Genomic DNA, 17,649 nt, shown 5'->3' on the forward strand with positions numbered 1-17,649 from the left:
GTGTGATCCTCTCCTCTGATGCGGGCTGGGCTCTGTCGGCCATGTGATCACAAGGGCAGACGGCTGATACACTGACGAGCATTCTGTACCCATACGGTTATTCTGTTTTTCCTTTTCAGTATAGTACATGAGCGTTCTGAGCATGTTTAAGGTAGGCTAGGCTGAGCTATGATGTTCGGCAGGTTATGCCTATTAGATGCATTTTCGAATAAGGATATTTTCAACTTAAAGTGGGTTTATGAGGACATAGCCTCATTGTGAATCAAGGAGTATCTGTATTTTGTTATTTCCGTTTTATTTCCTTCAGGTTTTTTTTAATAGTAAGTATTTTTAATTTCCAGAAATAGGGAGGATTTTTAAAATTTCCTTTTTTTTAATTTTTAAAATTTTCTCCATGGGTGTTACTTTATTTTCTTTAATGTTTATTTATTTATTTTGAGAGAGAAAGAGAGAGAGAGAGACACACACAGAGAGAGAGAGAGAGAGAGAGCCAGTAGGGGAGGGGCAGAGAGAGAGGATCCCAAGCAGGCTCCGTGCTGTCAGTGCAGAGCCCAATGCAGGGCTCGAACCCACAAACTGTGACATCATGACCTGAGCTGAAATCGAGAGTTGAGAGTCGGATGCTTAACTGACTGAGTCACTGAGTATTGCTTTTTTTTTTTTTTTTTTTTCCAACGTTTATTTATTTTTGGGACAGAGAGAGACAGAGCATGAATGGGGGAAGGGCAGAGAGAGAGGGAGACACAGAATCAGAAACAGGCTCCAGGCTCTGAGCCATCAGCCCAGAGCCCGACGCGGGGCTCGAACTCACGGACAGCGAGATCGTGACCTGGCTGAAGTCGGATGCTTAACTGACTGAGTCACTGAGTACTGCTTTAAATATTTTGAGGCCGTTTTGTTGGATGCATATATATTCGTGACCATAAGACCTTTTTTTATTAATTGTTCCTTTTGCCAATATATAATGTCCTTTGTGGTCACTTATAATGTTTTTTTTTTTTTTTTTTACCTTATATTCCATTTATTTGATAATAAAAGTGCTACCCTGGATCTTGTTTGTATTTCGTTCATATTTTTTAGTTCCTTATTTTCATCTTTGTTTTACACTTCATTTTAAATGGATCACTGTTTTCCCCCACATATTGTATATAGTTTGGATGCAGTATTACTGTTACTTGAGTAGTGACTTTATACCCAATTATAATTACTTTTATTAATAAGACTTTTTTTTTTTTAGCTTTGTCTAATGTTTTCCACGTGCCATTTATTTTTGCTGCTGCTGCTTCTTTTTTTAACCCTTTCCTTCCTTCCTTTGGCTAGATTGAATTTTCTTTGGCTAATTTAAAAGAAGATATTTTATATTATTCATATAATTATTCTTACTTTTATCTTAACCTAAACTTAGCTTTCTCTAAGACTTACCAGTGACTTCATTATTCCCCCAGTTACTCCCCACCTCATAACCATTATACCTCTCCTGTCTCAGACTGCTGTTTTTCCCAATTTCTACCCTTCTGAGTTTCTCCAAGAGTTTCCCTGACTACTAGTGTTTGTTAATGGCCAACACTCTGAGATGGGTATCAGTCCGCAGCCTGTGCAACTCCCCCAGCTTGTTTGAAACCAGAAGTGACTTGACTTGATCTTTAAGAAAGTTAATGCTTCTGGCAAAGTGAAGGGTAGATTTCATTGGGGTAACATCGGAGGCAGAGGTACCTCTAGGGGTCTTCTGCAGTAGTGCAGAAGAGTTTATGATAGTGGAAGTTCCGTGGAAGGATCGATGTGTTTGTACTTGAGGCGTGTGGGAGAAAGAAGTCGATGGAGCTAAGCCTGAGTGGTAAATATGTTTCATTTCTTTATTTTTCAAGTTCCAGTCACACGATTTCTTTTTTTTTTTTTAATGTTTATTTATTTTTGAGACAGAGAGACACAGAGCATGAACGGGGGAGGGGCAGAGAGAGTGGGAGACCCAGAATCGGAGGCAGGCTCCAGGCTCTGAGCCATCAGCCCAGAGCCCGACGCGGGGCTCGAACTCACGGACCAGGAGATCGTGACCTGAGCTGAAGTCGGACGCTTAACCAACTGAGCCACCCAGGCGCCCCTTCAGTCACACGATTTCTTACTAGAGTTTTGCTGGCAGGGTTAAGTGAGGTAAAACATGTAGACTACATGACATATCCTGGTATAGAAATGATCATGTAAAAACTGGACGGCTGATTTCCACATTTCTGTCTCAATGGCTGTATGAATGGGCGTAGGAAGGCGGCAGGTGCTCTAGAAGTGTTTTTGTTGTTTTTGCATTGGAGAGCAGGGGATAATATTCTTTTATTTGTATTCCTTGTCATTTTGAATTTGAATTGCCGATGAGACATCTAGGTAGCAGATAATTGCGTATATCCGTGTGGAGATGATAGAAGACAGGGTTTTGAGAGTAGTTGGTAAAACTATAGGGGGCCTTCTAGCAAGATGTGACAGGGGGAGAAAGAGAAGAGATCCTTGGAAAAACATTTATAGAATGGATTTGGAGGAAGAAGATCCATCAGAGAAAATTAGGAGGCCTTGAATCTTTTTTTTTTTTCAAAGATTTATTTATTTTCGAGAGAGAGAGAAGGGGCAGAGAGAGAGAGAGAGGTGGGGACAGAAGATCCAAAGTAGGCTCCACGCCATCAGCACAGAGCCCAGTGCTGGGCTCAGACTCTCGAGCCATGAGATCATAACCTGAGCCGAAGTCAGACGCTCAACTGACTGAACCACCCAGGTGCCACTAGGAGGCCTGGATTTTTGTCCCATTTCTGACACTAACTAGTTTCCTTAACCTTTTTTTTTTTTTTCAATGTTTATTTATTTTTGGGACAGAGAGAGACAGAGCATGAACAGGGGAGGGTCAGAGAGAGAGGGAGACACAGAATCGGAAACAGGCTCCAGGCTCTGAGCCATCAACCCAGAGCCCGACGCGGGGCTCGAACTCACGGACCGCGAGATCGTGACCTGGCTGAAGTCGGACGCTTAACCGACTGCGCCACCCAGGCGCCCCTCCTTAACCTTTTAAGAAACAATCTTTTCAGGGGCTTCTCTCTCTCTCTCTCCCTCTCCCTTCCTCCCCCCTCCTCCTTCCCATGTTCCCTTCCTCCATTCTTCATTAATTTCACAAATATTTCATGAATACCTGCACAGAACACAGAACCCCAGAGAAGGAGCACCTAAATCAGACTGGGGAAAAGGGAGTCAGAGCAGGCTTTCAGAACACATGCCCTTCAAACTAAGCTTTTGAGAATGAGGAGTGATTTAGACAGCATGTGCAAAGAGAGACCAGAAACCAAGTGCAGAATGGTGTATGGACAGACAGAAGGAGTAACAAGCAGATCAGTGAGTCAGGCCTGACAGCGCTGGAGAGGTTCAAGGGCTAGGTCAGGAGGGGCCTTGTGTGCAAACACGGGACCCTGGATTTTATCCGGAATGTAATGCAAACCCCTAAATCCACTGGAGGACCAGAGACAGGGCTGTGAAAAGTCACATGTGTGGTTTAGAAACCTCATTTTTCCAGTGCTGTGCATGTGGCATGATAAGGGAGCAGGTGGTGGGCAGGGAGACCAAAGAGGAAACTGTTCTAGAAATTCAGGTGACAGGGGAATGTTTATTTAACGACCGTGGAGCACCTGCTCCATGCTAATCGCCGGCCTGTGTGTCGGGGATCCCGCGTGGGCCAGGACACTCAGGCCCCTTATTCTCAGGAAGCGTGTGGTGATCGTGGAGATGACAGGCGTGTAAGAGGAAGCAGATTGGAGGGATGTGAATGAGGCAAGATCTAAGGACCCGAAGGTGAATCAGACCTTGGAGGTGAGTGAGAGGGCAGGGCCTTCTGGTTTGGAGAGCTGGGTGGACTGAGGCCCCACTCGGTGCCCTGGGGAGCCCAGCAGAAGAGCTGAGTGGTCTAGCATGTGCTTGGATAAACAGCTCTGGACCTCCGAAGGGGCCTCTGCGGCTTCTTTGTGTTCTAGATGGAAGAATTGAACTGGTTGTCTCACTTACTTGATTTTCTTCCCTTCCATGACTGCATTTCAGCGTCTGCGTCTGACAGGTGTTTCACTAAAGACCAGACTTCCTTCTGCATCTCCGCAGAACCTCATACGGGGCTGGGCAAGATGGTCGAGTTTACTGATCGTTTTAGGTGGATCTGGAAGCCAGTGCTATCGATTTCATTACTCACTGCTGGTCCTTGCTTTCCCCTTACCCTTCTAGTCGCTACCTCGACTTTGGCTTGCTGTGTGAATTGCTGTGGGTAGTTGTGCCATAGTCTGTCTATCACACGCACTCTGAGGGCTTTGGTCCACTCTGCGCATTTTATAGAGAGAAGAGACCCAGAGGGTTCGTGAGGCTTCCAACGTGCTGGTGGAGCTAGGATTAGATCTCTTAATTCACTGGTCCCTTTGGTACTGCCTTCCCTCCCCCTTGCAGAGTGAGTTCTTAGGTATATATTTGTGCAGGAGTTTGGAGATGACTAAGCCTGTGTATGTGGCTTTGAGACTTCATGTCAAGATTGCCAAGAAGCATTGGATTCCGTTAGCTGTGACGTAGGCAGGCGGCCGTCCTTGGTGCTACAAGTTGGATCGGGGCAGCTCTCTGCCCACACGCCCTTGTTTGGGGTGCCCTCAAGAGGCTGTCAGGAATCCTTTTACCCCAGGTGTAGAGTCCTACTGTGCTGTGACTTCAAAGCAAAAGCAAAAAGTGCAGAAATGACCTGCCGGAGTGTGAGAAGCACTTCTTGCTGGTTAAGAGTTTCAAGTGCGAGAGAAAGAGATGTGTTGAAAGGACGTTTACTTTCATCAGCTCAGAACATCTGCTTTTTATTCTTTAAAAGGAAGCAACACCTCAAATTACAGCAGTCCCTAGGCAGGCAAGCACTTGAGATTTTGATCTGTGCGGATTCTTCGAGGGGGTGCCTCCCAGAGCTTTTAGGAGTGATTTGTAGCACTTGACAGATTTTGGAGGATGACAGACAGGGTTTGTGGGGAAGGGGAGAGGGCAGCAAAGACAGGGGAGGAACCGTTCTGTGAAACAGCAAATGAGCCTTTTCTCTCCTACCTGGGTGGAAGTAGAAGCTGTACTCAGCAGACCCCGGAGACCACATTAAAATCGGAAATGAAAACCAAACGCCATGTTTTTTTTTTTAATAATTATTATTTTTAATGCAGTGCCCACCTCCAGAGCATTCCTCCAGCGTGGGCTGCATCGTAATTTCCCCTTTTATATAGATTTCACTTTTTTTTTTTTTATTGTGCTGAAATATACATGGCATAAAACTCGGCCACGTTAACTGTTGCTAATGTGGGGTTCCGGGACATCAAAGCCATTCACGGTGGTGGATGTCACAGCTGTCCTACATTTGTTCTTTTTATTTTTTATTTGCTTATTTTTCCCTTGGGTAATTATTTTATTTTTTTTTTATGAATATAATTTATTGTCAAATTGGCTTACATACAACACCCAGTGCTCATCCCAACAAGTGCCGTCCTCAATGCCCGTCACCCATTTTCCCTCTGTTCTTTTTGATTTGAGGTGCACGTTTCCCAAATTAAGCACCTTAGGAGGCAAAGAAGCATCACCCCTAACCCCATAACCCCAGAGCCCATCGTAACATTAGAATGGAGCTGGTAGGTGCCAAGGGTTTTTTCTTATTCACGTGCTTTTGTTTAAACCTAGCTGTGATACTGTTCTAGGAGGCTGTAACGTGAATTTCAGAGTTGTAAGGGAATTTGAAGATGGTTCACTCCATTCCCCTGTTTTTAGATTAAGAAATGAATAGCCCAGAGGGACAATGGCTTGCTTAGCTGGGTCCAGAGCCCAGGTGCTCTGTCCCCTGAGACCACTGCCCTGGGCTAGTCGGTCTTTAGTTTCAAAATGTGGTATAAAAAATTCATTGGCGGTTTATTTTTAGGGTAATCTCTCTCTCTCTCTCTCTCTCTCTCTCTCTCTTTCTCTTTCTCTGTGTGGTTTCTGTGTCTGGATTTTTTTTTTTTTAATGGCGTCTTCAAACAGGAATTTGTTTTAAGCAAGAAAATCACAACCTTATTGTTTACCAGCCGTGACCTTAGACGCTGACATTCACTCCTGTCCTGCCTGTGTTGGGATATCACTATACCCAGGATCTTCCTTCTTTCTCCCCCACCCCCCGTTTCTTCTGCTGATTGTAGTAAAACCAAAGTTTAAAGGTGATCCTTGTTTTTCCCCAGTTGGGCTTTTCCAGACAGTTGCTCTTGCTTCTTAAGATCTGTTTCCCACTTAGGGAAATTAGGTGAAAACTTGAGGAAGCAGAGCCTTGCAGTTAAAAACAGAATGTCTGCTTACCACTGCACACCCTCGGGGGCCGGCCTGCCTGTTCCGTCTCCTCTCCAGCCTCTCCTGCCTCCCAGGGCCCACCCGTAAGCAGTTCTCACCTCCTCCTGCCCACATCGGAGGTCTGTGGGAGGTGGTTAGGAAGCCGGAGGACTGACGGGGAGCTCGGGGGGAGCTGGGGTATATTGTTTGGGTCGGCCATGTAAGCCTTGTGCTGCTGTGTAAATGGCCACGACGATTCAGGCGTTATCTCAGGACTTCTGCTGGGCACCAGACAACCCGATCTCCTGGTAAGGTTAAACTTGGCCCTCCCCTCCCTCCGGCCCTCTTTGATCAGCCGGGAATGGCCCCGGGGAGGGCGGGCAGGAGGGAGGGGGAGGCCAGAGCACAGCGAGATGTGCACTCGGCAGAAACATAATAACCACACAGGCGGAACAGGGAGTGTTTTCTCAGTCTGTACCCCAGATACAGAGGAAGAAGTCCATTCCCGAATCCTTGCCCGAGCTCATTCTTAAAGGGTACCTTTAAGACACCTTCGCTGTCAAGAGCCTGCCCAGACCATCAGCTTGGCCGGCAGCCTCGGGGAAAGTCCGAGAAGACCCTGGGATTGGGAGAGAGAGGCTAAAAAGCATGCACTATCTGCCACGTGTGTTTCGTAAAAATGTAATTGAAGAAGACAAGAGTAAGCTCCCACTGCTGCCTAATAGCTTATTTTTTTTGACTGAGAAGAACGTTTCTTTTCATTCAGCAGATCATTTTAGGTGTCATTCAGTTTATTTTAAGCAGTGTGTTTCATCCTGAGCAGATTAAGAATTTTATTTTTTTAAGCTCTGGACTGTGTTGCTTCCTACTGGGAAACTTTTTTTTTTTTTTTTTTTTTTAACGCCGATGAACAAAATCTATGCGGTCAGGTACTGAATTTTTGCATGTTTGTCTTCTAAGAGGCAACACAGTTGATTCTTCAAAATCATGTGAACCTGACATTTCACTTGGGGAAGTCAAAGGAAGTCGGTGAGGTCTCACATTCGTTCATGAAAAGACGTGCCTCTTTTTCTCCTTATCACCTTTTAGTATCTGTCCTGCTGGCTGGCGGGCTGTGGTCTGGCTTAGCTCTCTCCCTGGAAGTCACATTGTGCTCCAGAACCCTGTTTACTGTGACCCACAAACAGTTCCCAGGCTTCTCAGCGAGGAGCCAGAGGTAAAGCCATCAAAAAGCAAACGGTGGTTCAGCCCTCCCCGAAATCCACCTGGAATGTGTCTCTGAATTCAGTTAGACCTGTTTGCTCTCCTTTTGCGTCCTCACTCGCTCCTAACTTGCAGTGCCCTGCTCCCCTTTTTATTTTCACTTTTATCATTTGAGTAGTAACGGACGGGGAAGTAGTTACTCAATTTGTAAAACGTTGGGTGGTGAGGTCACAGATGCCGAGATTAGCCTGCAGTTTGTAACCGTTTCAGACAGACAACAGCAAGATCTTGCCTGTGTATTTCGGAGCTGTTTTCAGACGGCAGCAAGATCTTGGCCTGTGTATTTCGGAGCTGTTTTGTTGGTCTTTTAAACGTAGTGGTAACAGGGAAGAACAGAGAGGTTGCTTTCTGCCATGGTGCTGCTGAATCCTTGAACACAACCCATCAGCAAATCCAGATGCATTTCAGCAGGCATGGAATATTTCTTGTCTAGTGGTGAACTGAACATTGCATAGAAGAAAACAGAAAGGGGACTTTTTTTTTTCTGGAAGTAAAGATCAGGTACTAATTTCTGGACAGAACTTCTGTTGCACAAGTTAAATTTTCATTCCTCTCCGGTTGTATTTTCTTGGTGTATTTGAGCTTTCCTGCCGTTTTTTTTTTTTTTTTTTTTTTTTTAATTTGCTTCGTTGAAAAAAAAAAGGCAGTATGGATCATTGTATTTTGTTTTATTAAGCTGGAAGGACAATCATAGAATCTGAATTTTAGAGTTGAAAGGGTTTTAATCTAACTGAATGTTCTCATTTTACAGATGAGAAATCTGAGGCATAGTGAGGTTAAGTGACCAACCTTACAACACACAGCTTGTTTGTGTGAGGGCTGGGCTAAAAACCCAGCTCTCCAGAGACTCCTACTTCACTGTTTTTCTTCATTGGGCATAAGTTTTTAGCTCCAGCTAGGATCTTTTTCTGTTATTGGGATTATTTCTGAAATGGTTGGGTCTTGAAAATGTATTATTTCAATCTAATTGTTCTCATACTTCAAGAAGAAGAGGAACAACAGCAAAACCTCCCTCCATGAAATCTCATTACCACGTAACGTGGAGAGTGTATTTACACATGCCAAAACAGTCTTTAATGATTGTCAGTGTGCCCTATCTGGAAGTTTTAATCTTCTTTAGAACAAGGTTTATCTGTTTAAGAAAAGCCCAGGGGTGTGTTAAGTGTGGATGGGGAACAATGAAGCATTACCTCCTAGGTCTTGGGGGACAGAGTGGGAGAGGTGGAGGGAGGGGCGTCAAGCACGTTCTTACTCCCATGGCCCATGCAAGTTGCTCAAATAATTTATCAGTGACACCCTTCTTCGCTGCAAGGCACGAATGACCGAGTGATGTGTGTAGACTTGGAGGTTCCGGGCCCTGTTCAAATGAATCACGAACCTAGTCCATTTCCAGTGCAGATGAAAAGTGAATCCCGTGGAGGCAGAAGTGGTCACTATTCTCCCTGCGCCATTACCTCTGTGACATTGTCTCTCGCGGTGCCTTGGGGAGAGATGATCGGAAGGGGCAAATATTGTCTCCTGGTGCTCGTAGCCATAGAAAGTCTTGAAGGGTAAGATGTGTGTGCAGGGTGGGCAGTACGTTCTCAGGAAGGGACCTCCTTCTGTCCCCTGGCCAGAGCCCCCCGGGGGCCCCGTGGGTCTCCTCCTAGTAGCTGGGGCACCGAGTGCCGGGGTGCCGTGGCTTTGGATTGGTGACAACAATACCCATTGCCTATAAGGACATGATTATTTATTTGGCCTTAGGTGTTATGAAGATGTTGTTTGATCTCCATTGGGCTTTGTTAGAAGTGTATTAGAAAGTCCCAGGGCAGAAATGTTTGGTCCCTTTGGTGGAGGTAGGTCACCTAGTCACTACATGAGTAAATTGAAAACATGTTTTTTTTTTTAATGTTTATTTATTTTGGGGGGGGAGGGGCAGAGAGAGGGGGAGACACAGAACTGAAACAGGCTTCAGGCTCTGAGCTGTCAGCACAGAGCCCAGCATGGGGCCTGAACTCATGAGCCATGAGGTTGTGACCTGAGCCAAAGTCAGACACTCAACTGACTGAGCCACCCAGGTGCTCCCAAAACATTTGAGGATTAAGCCTAGTGAGAGTTTTGCATCTACTATGAGAGATTTGGGGAGTTGGGGGCAACTACAGGGGGAAAAACATAGAAAAAAGGAATTTTGAAAAAGGAAAAAAATCAGGCTTAGCTCTTCAGAGACCACAAAAAAATTTAAAAGACAAGTGCAAAAAAAAAAAAAAAAAAAAAAAAAAAAAAAGAGGGGAAAAATGCTGTTAAATAGCCATATTCTAAATAGCACCACAGTAACTGGGATCTGAAGAGAATGGAAAGCAGGGAAGGTCTTAGGGAAGTCCAAGGGGAGATTGTAACAGTTTGGGAACATCCTTGTACGTGGAATTATTTTGCCCTTAATATGTGATACTGTGTTAACAGTATGCTGAGGAATTTTCCCAATTAGCAATCCAAAACGGAATCACCTCACATACGTATATGCTGTCGGTGAGATCCAGTTAAAAGAAAACGTGTGGGTGGGTGGGTGGGTGCATCCTTCTTCCCGCTCCCTCCTCGTCCTGCTGTGGTGTCCACTTTAATATGATGCAGGTATGGGTGCTATACAGGTGCCTCTGTGCAGTGTCTTAGAAAGGAGTCACCAAGTTCGGAATTTCCTTAAAACTCGTACTAACAGAGGTATCCTCTCCATACAGCAAAGATGTTAAAGAGACTTTAAGAGCTGAGTCTATTGCACTAACGATGTCCTTCCTCTCCCCTCTCTTAGCTTTTAGGGTCAAAATTACCTTTCCCTTGAATACGAGAAGGAGAGAAACCCCTTTTTCCACTATTCCTACGATAGAGGTTTCAAAACTCCCTTGGTTTACCTAAAACTAGGAGCTTCATGACAGGCAGACCTCTGACCAGTAGATCAGAAGGCAGATTTCTTTCTTTCATTCACGGGTTCCTTTCCACCAAAGAATGCAACACTATAATTCCTTTGAGTTCCTTAATGATTATTCACTTTTGTTCCCTCATGTTTCTCTAGTAGAGATTTAAATATTTAATTTTGTATACTCCTGGAATTAACTGCTTTCAGAGGGTATACGTAGTCAGCATATTTAAATGTATCTGGTGCGGACATTGTTAGAAGGAAGAAAAAAAAAAACCCCAACCACCTCAACATTTTCAGGAAGAAATTATTATAAAATGAGGTATAAGGTTTCCTAAATAGAGTACAGGATAGTGGACATTAATGTAACTTTTTCTTGGAGATTTATTGTCATTTCTCTGAAATGATTGCACTGATGTAGTATGTTATGATGCCCCAGAAGCTCGTGATTCTTCCTGATGTCACGGCCTCTGTCCCATTCACTTTTCTTGGTTGCCGTGTCTTTAGAGCTCCTTTTATTTGCCTGTCTGATCTGTTGTAAACTTAAGGGAAACCAGAGAACCAAGCTTATAATATTACTAGCCTGGATTGGGTACCTGAATTCTATTGCTTTCCCCACGTACCACCTTGGCCCATGGTGGTCACGGCCACGTTCTGGATGCTGAAGGCTGCGCCAGGCAGGGAGGAAGAGGATGTTATTATGTAAACTAAAGGCTGCCAGTGTGCATGACGGTTTTTATTTAGTAACAGCCCAGATCGGCATTGGATAAAATAATAAAAATAAACATGATCCCTTCTGTGCTTTAAACTAATCTTGGTTCAGGTTGAATCTGTAACAAGATGGTGGTCTAGGACTTCAGGGTTTACTACGAGACCGAATGGGAGACCTGTTGGGGGTAGACCAGAAGTTTCAGAAGCAGTCTTCCTCCCAGACAGGGGATTGCCTGGTTGGCGTGTCAGGGTTCGTGGGTAGAAACTCCTGGGGGACCTGTGCCTTCCTCTCTCTTCAGCTCCATTATCCCAGGAGGCAGGGGAGAGGTGACGATCTGAAGAGCATGGGTGTGCGGCTCTCCCACTTTGCTTCTTCCAGCCGGGAGAGGAGCTGGGGAATTTTATGCACGCACCACAACACTCACTGAGCTCACAATGTAGGTAAGAGGACAGAGTAATATATTATTCCGTGTGCGTGAGTGTGTGCGTGTGTGTGTGTGTGTGTGTGTGTGTGTGTGAAACATATTTCCCCCCAAAGTGGATACAGAATGAATATAAATCTGACCTTAGGAACTCAAAATATTTTTTTCATAGAAATAGCGTATGCCATAGCTGGGTCCCAGGAAAGCCCACCAAGCCCCATGGTCCCTCAGGGCCATGTCCATCCACTTGGATGTAGTCTGCATAGATCCTTGGTGCCAAAGGCCCTTCAGCTGATGGCACATGGTTATGAAGAATGGCCACTGTGGCTTATAGAATAACAGTGAACAATGTGAGTAGAAGCAGTTTGTTATTCGACTGGTAAAATGAGTGAGGCTAGCAAAGGACCTGATGGGAAGTGAAATCACTTACTGAAGTGGTTCCCAAGGACCCAAATAAGAACTAAGAGCAGAAGGGAAGTTAAAGGTAAAGAGAATTAAGAGTTCTGCCACTGGAGGAAGAACATTCTAACATCAGGGCTGCCTTAAAAATAGAACAAGCTGATTGATGAGGTAATGAAACCTCCATCACCTGAGATGTTCAAGCAGAGGTGAGAGGCCCCTCTCAGGAGGAATTCTCCAGAAGGAAGCCATATATTGAATGGAGGGTTATAATTCACAACTAGTCCTTTTTCTCCTAACACTGATATATGGTATTCAAGACTCGCATTTGTGAGGTAATGTGACAGCATTGAAATAATTTTAACAAAGGCAAGTAGCCATAGTTTCACAACCCTAATACAGTATAACTTTATTATTTTTTTATTTTTTTAAGCTTTATTTATTTTTGAGAGAGAGAGAGAGCGAGAGAGAGAGAGAGAGAGAGACAGAATTCGAAGCAGGCTCCAGGCTCTGAGCTGTCAACACAGAGCCTGACTCGGGGCTTGAACCCACGAACTGTGAGATCATGACCTGAGCCGAAGTTGGACGCTTAACCGATTCAGCCACCCAGGCACCCCAGTATAGCTTTATTTTTGTATTGGATGCCTCATTGCCTACACCTAATTTCTTTAAAACAAGAGGCAAAACTTAATAAACACAATGTCATTTTACCACTCTAAAGAGTGTAATATTCACCATTACTGATCTGTTTTCACACTTCTAAGTGCTATAATAATACATATAAATGGTATATTCACATTATTGCTGTTCAAGTGTTTAAATTCATTATTAGCAAAATCAAAATCATTCGAAACGTGTAGCAATCTTACATAGTTTACATTTTTCATTGTTTTAAGATTTTGACAATAATATTTCTGCACATTGGTGGTCCTTGAGGATTAGGCAGGGCAAGGTTCTTTTGACTTTTATAATTAGCATGCTGGATTCCCAGTTTCTCCTGCCCTAGGGTGGGCTGTGTCTTACAGTAAATTCTGCTAAAGGGTGATTGGAGTTTGGACAGGGAGAGCAGGCTTCCGGTTACCAGAGAGAGCCTGTGACTTACTGTCTGTGCTTTTCCTAGGTCACCAATTTTCACAGAATCTGAGTATAATTAAATACACTTTATAATAAACTAGGCTGAATATAATTTAATCTTTCCCTGAAGGTACTTCGGAGTCTCGGAGTGCTCTGGGGTCATGGTGAACATCAATTACCTTCTCACGGTGGGTGTGCAGAAGGAGGCAGATAATAGAGTTCCATCCGATTGAGTCCTGGATGACCAGACATTTGTTCTGTTATCACAGGGAGTCCAATGTCAAGACTTTGGAAGATGCTTAATGTTAAATTCTCAGGCAGGAGAGGATGTGATAAAAGATGAGCTCGTTGGTTTTGAGAGGTTGAAAGTTGACGATAATCATCCCCATGGACGCGGTAGTTTAGATAGAGCACTCTTTAGTGTCTAAAGCTCTCTCACGTAACTTGTCACCCATTATTTGATTCTTACGACAATTCTAGGAAGGAAACATGGCATCTGGCATCCCATTTTTACAGTTTCAGTGACTTGGCCAAGATCCCCATAGTATGTAGGTGGCTGTGGCCACTTGAGTCCAGAATTCAGTGTTCTTGTAAGCATTCCAAAGGATACTAAAACTTTGTGCAGTGTAATATTTTTGAGTGCCTACTGTGTTCTCTGTGATGTATTTGTTAGCTCATTTAATTTTCACAAAAGCCCTACGTGTAGGTGGATATTGGTTCTTTGAATATTATTATGGCTCCCATGTTTAGAGATGAGGACTCTGACACACACAGGTGAGGGCACGCAACTATGATGGTGGAGCTGAAATTTGAACCCAGGAGCTTGGGGCTGCGTGGCCCAGGCTCTCCCTTTCATGCCACACTGCCACTCTGTGCAGATCCACCAGTGTGGGCTCAGTCGAGAGAAAGCACCTAATACAGTGCTTGTTCCATGGCCTTTATTTTATTTTATTTTTTTTTAATTTTTTTTTTCAACGTTTATTTATTTTTGGGACAGAGAGAGACAGAGCATGAACGGGGGAGGGGCAGAGAGAGAGGGAGACACAGAATGGGAAACAGGCTCCAGGCTCTGAGCCATCAGCCCAGAGCCTGACGCGGGGCTCGAACTCACGGACCGTGAGATCGTGACCTGGCTGAAGTCGGACGCTTAACCGACTGCGCCACCCAGGCGCCCCCCATGGCCTTTATTTTTAAAAATAGTTTCTATTATTATTATTATTATTATTTATTATTATTATTATTATTATTATATTCACAGTGGCCAAAACCATATTAAAGTTTTTAAATTTTTTTTTTCAACGTTTATTTAATTTTGGGGGGACAGAGAGAGACAGAGCATGAACGGGGGAGGGGCAGAGAGAGAGGGAGACACAGAATGGGAAACAGGCTCCAGGCTCTGAGCCATCAGCCCAGAGCCCGACGTGGGGCTCGAACTCACGGACCGCGAGATCGTGACCTGGCTGAAGTCGGACGCTTAACCGACTGCGCCACCCAGGCGCCCCATATTAAAGTTTTTAAAGAACAAACTATCATGTTTGTTTCCCTTTTCGTGAACATGTGTGTATTAATTAGATATACTGTCTTTCTGAGTCATTAAAATAGGCAACTGTGATCATTATATTTGTTAATATTATTTTACCCAGCTGCACTTTTCTTGACTTACAACTTCACAGCATTAGAGAGCCTGCAAGTTGTCTGAGAGCCCAAAATAATGATCCATATTATTTGTCGTATAGTTCCTTTGTGACGGTGATAAAATAGAAGCCCGAACTTAAAGGTGGGAAGAGCAAGGTTGCTGTCGATGGTTGCCAGCAGGCCCATGATACAAACTGCACAGAGCTCCTTAGAAAATACACGGTGACCCCTTTTACTCCGTCTGAACACACAGCGCCTACAGCTTCCGTTTGTCCTCCGCTCCAGCCACACTTGCTTGGTTTTGATCTGTTTGTGCAAGGTAATCCTCTCCGTGATTATTTACCATCCTTCACTGTGCTTTCTTGACCATGAGCTTCAGGCCGGAAGTTCTTTCTAATGCAGGAACTCTATTGGCGTCCCCGTGGTACGTACTTCATAGATGTAACTGGCAGTAACTGCTTAGTAGGTGCTTTATATTTTTAACATACCTCATTTTTATTATAGATACCCCCCTCATCTTTTAACATTTTTTTTTTTTTTTTTACATTTTAAATGGGCATTTTTTCACAGCACTGCATCTGTACTTGGGAACTACGACATCTCTCTTCCTCTTGCCTCATAGGAGTTTATATTCCTTCTTTCAGTGAATTTTACAGAGTACTCACCTTGTGCCACATACTCTGTAGGTTGAGGGAACGTAATAACGAGCAAAAGCAGACAGGGTTCTTGCGCTCGGGGAGCTTTTTTTTCCACTCTACTTGAGGATGGCCGTGAGGAAAAGAGCAGATAATGATTTGGGACTGTAACGCCTACTGGGACATTCCCACCAAACATCACCATCATCACTATGGAACATTCCAAGGGTGCATCCCATTTTTTCAGTGCATTTAATTGACTCCAGTAGGTTGTAATTTGAGTCTCTTTGTCTCCCTTCTTCCCTTCCCTCATTCTTTTGTCTCATTCTTAGTTTTGAAAGCTTAGTCACTATTTCCTAGACCTTTCCTAATACGTCATTTGGGCGACCCAAAGGCAGGACACATGAGTTGTTTGAACTGGGCCAGCACCATCTACAAAGGTGGTGGGAGAGAGGATGCCACGTTGTGTAGCCAGGTCTTCCTTGAGCTCTAACCAAATTTGTGTTGAGTTCAATCTTTCTGGACAAGTCACTCTCTTTGTGTCTCCATTTTCTCATTATTGGGATAAGGAGCTGAAACAGAAAGATTTGCTAAGGTTCCTGCCAGTTCTGCAGTTCTGTGAGTCACCTGTTCCTGAAAAGTTGAGTGTACTTATTTCAATAAATGGGAATATATTTTCCAAGGAGTCTGGAAATCTATTTTCCAATTATCCTCTCCCCTGGTTTATAACTTATCATCGATGTGTTGTGGCTTCTAACACTGTTGCTGCTCTAAGCCCATCAAGAGGTTAATTACCTGTGAAGAATGAGATGCTGCTGGAAAGCTGTAAAACGTTTGAGAGAACTTTGGAGCTAATCTCTTTGGTAATGTGAATGAATAAATGCCCTTCTTGTATCTAGTTTCTGGGAGGAGGCATAGCAGTATTGGGCATATGTACTGGACAAAGTCAAGTTGTGGTAAGAATTGAGTATTGAAGATCGTGGTCAAGCACATCAAGGATCATCTTCTTCCTCTCAGAGGTTATTCAGTTGGAGCATAAATAATGCTTTTAAAAAACAACCGGATCCTTCCATGTTCCCTTAGGCATCCTGAATAGTACCATTTTTTTGTTTGTTTTATCTTGCTCTCCTGTAGTGGGTAAAAACTCTAAACGAGGAAAGAGATGAGGAATTTATTAAAAAAATTTTTTTTTTATTTTTAAATTTTTTTTTTCAACGTTTTTATTTTTATTTTTGGGATAGAGAGAGACAGAGCATGAACGGGGGAGGGGCAGAGAGAGAGGGAGACACAGAATGAGAAACAGACTCCAGGCTCTGAGCCATCCGCCCAGAGCCCGACGCGGGGCTCGAACTCACGGACCGCGAGATCGTGACCTGGCTGAAGTCGGACGCTTAACCGACTGCGCCACCCAGGCGCCCCATTAAAAAAATTTTTTAGTGGCCAACCCGGTTCATCTTCTTTTCTAGTCTTCTCCATCTGGAATAGAACAGCTCCAGGCCCCAAACTTGCTTTCCTGTTGACTTCAGCAGACCTCATGCATTGCAGTTCCATAGCACTGCCTGGCGCTCAAGCTTTGTCTTAAAGAATGAGTATTGTCTTGATTTGCTCTAAAATATGCCAGACAGGAAATGCCCACTGCATATAGGGAGGGTCGTGTGTTTCAACACACACACACACACACACACACACACACATCACTAAGCACATCTATTCCTCCTATTTCCTTTCAGTAAAGCACCTAGAAAAAAGAGAAAGCTGTCTAACCAGCTTTTGGTGGTTGTCAGGGATATCATTAGTGGGAATCTCAAGATACTAAATTTAATTTTATGAAGTACTTTATTGGTAGTTTTGGAAGGGCATTACTTTTTAGGTAACCTCATTTGTCACTGAACGGGAGGGAAGCAGAGTGGATGCCACCCAGAATGTTTTGTGGAAAGCAGACCTATAAAGAATTCCCTCTTTTCCCCATTACCCTTATATTTTTGGTTTGCTGTGTTATGTTGCATCCAGCTGGCCATATTCCATCCAACGGGATGTTACAACTCGGGAAAAATTCTCAGCCTTCAGTGTTAAACAGTACTTTAGCTGGTGCTCTATGGAGAAGGCCAAAGTCGGGGCTTTTGGCCTGTCATCGATAAAGACGTCTCCAGCTAGGGAAGCCTTGAACTGTTAGCTTGGTAATCCTTGCACTAGCTTGCCTCTGGAGCCGAGCTTAGAGCCTTTATTCTTTCTGTGACTTCAGAGCTGTTTCAAGAATTCTTTCTTCATTTACTTGGCACTAGACATGCGTTTCTCAGGTTATAGGGAAGGA

At 44.0% G+C, this 17,649-nt stretch overlaps 1 protein-coding gene across 11 annotated transcripts in view; it reads left to right on the top strand.

Moving 5' to 3' along the window:
- ATXN1 (ataxin 1) overlaps positions 1-17,649 on the top strand; it is a 424,117-nt gene that overhangs the window by 55,431 nt on the left and 351,037 nt on the right. The window contains exon 1 of one of the 11 annotated variants that reach the window (XM_045497317.1): positions 6,516-6,620. The exons of the other annotated variants lie outside the window; for them this stretch is intronic. The gene's annotated coding sequence lies outside the window, so the exon portion shown is untranslated. Of the gene's footprint in view, positions 1-6,515; positions 6,621-17,649 lie in introns of those variants that run through there. 11 annotated transcript variants of the gene reach the window in all.

Source organism: Leopardus geoffroyi, chromosome B2 (assembly GCF_018350155.1).
Source record: "Leopardus geoffroyi isolate Oge1 chromosome B2, O.geoffroyi_Oge1_pat1.0, whole genome shotgun sequence".
Taxonomy (NCBI): Eukaryota; Metazoa; Chordata; class Mammalia; order Carnivora; family Felidae; genus Leopardus; species Leopardus geoffroyi.